The sequence below is a fragment of the Pan paniscus genome, chromosome 7, assembly GCF_029289425.2.
Source record: "Pan paniscus chromosome 7, NHGRI_mPanPan1-v2.0_pri, whole genome shotgun sequence".
NCBI classification, from domain to species: domain Eukaryota; kingdom Metazoa; phylum Chordata; class Mammalia; order Primates; family Hominidae; genus Pan; species Pan paniscus.
Genome location: NC_073256.2, coordinates 30,805,098 through 30,809,586, shown reverse-complemented (window position 1 = coordinate 30,809,586; position 4,489 = coordinate 30,805,098). Strand labels below are relative to the sequence as shown.

The window sequence follows — 4,489 nt, the reverse complement described above, 5'->3', positions numbered from 1 at the left end:
CTCACCCATTCCAGTTAAAGGCATAATGAAGAAAGCAATATTCACAAAGGAAATGCGGAACGGAATAAAAGCCATCAAGCCCCAAAAATAATGTGACTAAGGGGCAGGATTTGCAGATGTAGAGATTTAATGTGTTTGCCCTTTCTCACCCACACAAGAAAAAGGGTGGAACAGATCATGAGATTCGACTGTTCTGCTGCGCAGCCTCCGCAGGGCACTTTGTATGTCCCTGTTTCTCAGGCTGTATATGAAAATGTTCAGCATGGGGGTGACCACAGCCTACATCACTGATGCCACCACACCATTCCTGGGGGGTGGTGACACAGCTGAAGTCAGGTACACACCAATGCCTGTTCCATAAAACCAGCAAACAGTTGCTAGGTGAGAGCCACAGGTGAAAAAGTCTTTATACTTCCCATCTGACGATGAAATCCTTAGAATGGAGGGGCCAATTTTATAGTAAGACAAAAGGATCCCTGAAATGGGAAGAAAACCAAACATAGTATTATCAAAATATATAAATATGCTATTGATGACGCTGTCAGAACAGGCAAGGTTGAGAAGTTGAGAGGGGTCACAGACAAAATGAGAGATTTCCACATTCTTGATGATGGTGAATTGTAACACAATCCAACTGTGCAGCTGGGAATCCAACAGGCTAAGGAAAAAGGACACCAAAACGAAGAAGACACAGAGGTGAGGATTCACGATGACTGGGTAGTGCAGAGGGCGACAGATGGCTACAAAGCAGTCATAGGCCATCAAAGTCAGGAGCATGCCTGCTATACATGCAAAAAGGACCAAGAAAGACATGTGCGTCAGGCAGCCCGCATGACAGGTGACTCTGCTATGCGACTGCATGTCCAGAATCACCTTGGGAACCGTGGCCGAGGTGAAACCGATGTCAGCCCAGCACAGGTTGGAGAGGAAGAAGTACATGGGGGTGTGGAGGGGGGAGTCAGAGCTGACAGCCAGGATGCTGAGCAGGTTCCTCAGCACCATCACCAGATACATGGACAGGGACAGGGACAGCAAAGCGAGGACGGGCTGCAGTTCTGGATCCTCTGAGAGCCGCAGGAGGAGGAATTCTCAGACACCTGTGAGATTCCGTGGCTCTGTGTGTCTTGGACACCTTGAGAAGGAAAGAGGATTGGAAACATAAAAGATAAAAACCAGCCCTTAATGCTGGATGCAAGCAATTCACAAGGAACATCTTCACACTTGTGGACCATACACCGCCAGCAATGTTTCTCAGTTGTGACAATTCCAAAAATCTCAGAATTATTACGTGATTTACTTTTTTGCTATACGAGGCTTTCTGTACATACTAGTTTAGAGAAAATCCACGGAAGAATATTAGAAGACCAAAAGGTTAGATATAACAAATCCGTGATCTCAGTAAAACATGGCCTACTCTTTTCAGAAAAAATACAATGCAATGAAAATGTCCTTCTCTCTTTTAGAAAAATATCTCAGTCTAATTGAAAGAAATTAAGAAGACTTGAAATACTCTCTACTTTATTCTGACATGGTGCTACAACTTCCATTGATGTAGAATATGTAAAAGGATGACACAAGAGCTAGGACCCCATTATCTGAAAACGAAATCGAAACTTATAGTTCTCAATCGGAAGACCTTCTCACATGCCTGTTACTTTTCATATTTATTATCATCCTTCGGTTTTCTGACATTATTTATTCATAAAAGTACATGCACACTCAAAGATGGGAGCTGGGTTTCCAAATGAATTGAATCTATAACTCCTGGCCCAGCACCATGGCCCACACCTGTAATCCCAGCACTTTGGCCGGCCGAGGCTGATGGATCACCTGAGGTCAGGAGTTCCAGACCAGCCTGGCCAACGTGGTGAAACCCCATCTCCAGTGAAAAAAAAAAAAAAAAATTAGCCGGCCGTGGTGGCGGGTAACCCTAGCTATGACAGCAGAGTGGACGTACACCCTGTGATATTATTTGTAATATCCTAGAAAGATATTGCTCCTAATATCACGGTGGCTCTACACCCTGTGATCTTAATTGTAATATCCTACAGAGATCTTACTCCTAATAATACAGTGGGTGTGCACCCTGTGATATTATTCATAATATATTACAGAGATACAACTCCTGATATCATAGCGACTGTACACCATGTTGGTACACCCTGTGATCTTATTTGTAACAACTTAGAAAAATACTACAGCTAATATCAAAGTGGGTGTACACCCTGAGATGTTATTTGTTATCTCCTAGGTAGATATTACTCCTAATATCACAGTGAGTGTACATCAAGTGTGTACAGACTGTGAAATTATTCGTAATACCCTAGGAATGTATTAATCCTCATACCATAGTGGGTGTACACCGTGAGTGCTATTTTTTTCTAATATCCGGGGGGAAGAGGATGATATTGCTTCCAATATCACAGAAGGTGTACACCCGCCTGTGATATTGTTCCTAATATCCAGGGAATGAGAGGATGGCATTATTCGCAATATCACTGGGGGTGTACCACCTCCCGCCGGGATATTGTTCTTAATATCTGGAGGTGGAGAGAATGATGTTACTCCCAATATCACAGGGGATGTACACCACCCCTGTTTGTAAACACCCCCTGTGATATTGTTCCAAATGGCCTGTGAAAGAGTAAACATGACTCCCATTATCGCGGGGGGTGTTCAGCCCTGATGATATTGTTTCCTAACATCCAAGGATGGAGAGTATACTATTATTCCCAATATGGTAGGGGTTGTACACCCTTTTGTGTTTTTGTGCCCAATGTCCAGCAAAATAGAGGATATTAATCCCAATATGGAAGTAATTGTACAGCACCCCTGTGATATTCTTCCTAATATCCAGAAAGGAAAAGAATGATATTACTCACAACTGTGTAGGAAACGTATACCCGCGCTGTGGTATCTTTCTCAGTATCCAGGTGGGGAGAGGATCATATTACATCCAATGTGGCAGGGTGTGTACAGTCCCTCTGTGATCTCGTTGCTAACATCCAGGTTTGGGGACGACGACATTACTCCCAATATCGCAGGGGGAGTACACCCCCCCGTGACCTTGTTAGTCATTTCCTGGGTGGAGAGGATGATCTTACTCCCAATATCGCAGGGGGTGTACACACCCCTGTGAAAATCTTCCTGTATTCAGAGAGAGAGAGGATGACATTACTCCCAGTACCACAGGGGGTTTCCAGAGCCCTGTGACACTCTTCCTATTATCCACAGGGAGAGAGGATGACATGACTCTCAATATCGCAGAGGGTGTACTCCCCTCCTGTAATATTGTTCTGAATACCCTGGGAGGGAGAGGATAAGGTTACGTTGAATATCGCAGGGAATGTACACCCTCCCCCTCTGATACCCTTCCTAATGTCCAGGGGAAGAGAGGAAAATTTCACTCCCAATATCACAGAGGCAGTACAGCCCACCCGTGATGTTGCTCCCAATATGCAAGGGGGGACAGGATGATACTACTCTCAATATCGCAGGGCTGTTCACATCCCCAGTGACATTTTTTCCTAATATCTAGGGGAGAGACAAATATATGACAACAAAGGTCGCAGGGTCTGTACATCCCTTCCTGATATTGTTCCTAATATCCAGGGGGGAAGAGGATGATATCAAATATGAAAGGGGGTGTACATCTCCCACCCCTACGATATTGTTCTTAATAATCGTGAGGGGAGACGGTGATATTACTCCAAATATCGCAGGGGTTGTTCACAACGCCTGTGATATTGTTTCTGATATCCGGGGCGGGGGGGAGAAAATCATATTCCTGCCAATATTGCAGGTGGTGTATACCCCACCTGAAATATGGCACCGAATATCCAAAGAGGGAGAGGTTGGTATTCATACCAATATCGAAGTGTGTGTACAGGCCCCTTGTGATATGGTTTTTAGTATCCAGTGGGCGGGAGGATGATATTAGTCCCAACATCCCAGAGGGTGTACACTAGCCCTGTGATATTGTCCCTAACTTCCAGAGGGGAGAGGATAATATCACTCCAAATATCTCAGAAGTTGTACATCCCCCGTGATATTGTTCGTCATATCCAGGGAGGCACAGGATGACATTCCATTGAATTTCGCGACAGGCGTACACTCACAGTGTGATATTGTTCCTAATATCCAAGAAGGGAGAGGATGATATTACTCCCAATAAAGCAGTGGGTGTACATCACCCCTGTGTTATTGTCTCTAATATCCGGGGCCAAGGGAGCAGGGGAGAGGATAACATTCCCTCAAATTTAGCAGGTGGTTTGACGCCCCATGTGGTTTTGTTTTAAATATCCAGCGGGGAAGACAATAGTAGTATTTTTGATCGTCCGATTCATCCGCTCCACCTTTCCGGAACTCTGAGGCCGGGAGGCCGCATGCAGTTTCCGTGTTATCCCCAATACCTTTGCCGTCTTCTGTACCAAGGCAGCCAAAAGCGGAGGCCCGTTGTCTGGGCCGGTCCCTAAAGACCGTCGAAATC

The 4,489-nt window shown here is 45.0% G+C and overlaps 1 pseudogene; it reads right to left on the bottom strand.

Moving 5' to 3' along the window:
* Positions 1-200: 200 nt before the first annotated feature.
* On the bottom strand, positions 201-3,027 carry LOC129398575 (putative gustatory receptor clone PTE01; annotated as a pseudogene).
* Positions 3,028-4,489: the final 1,462 nt, after the last annotated feature.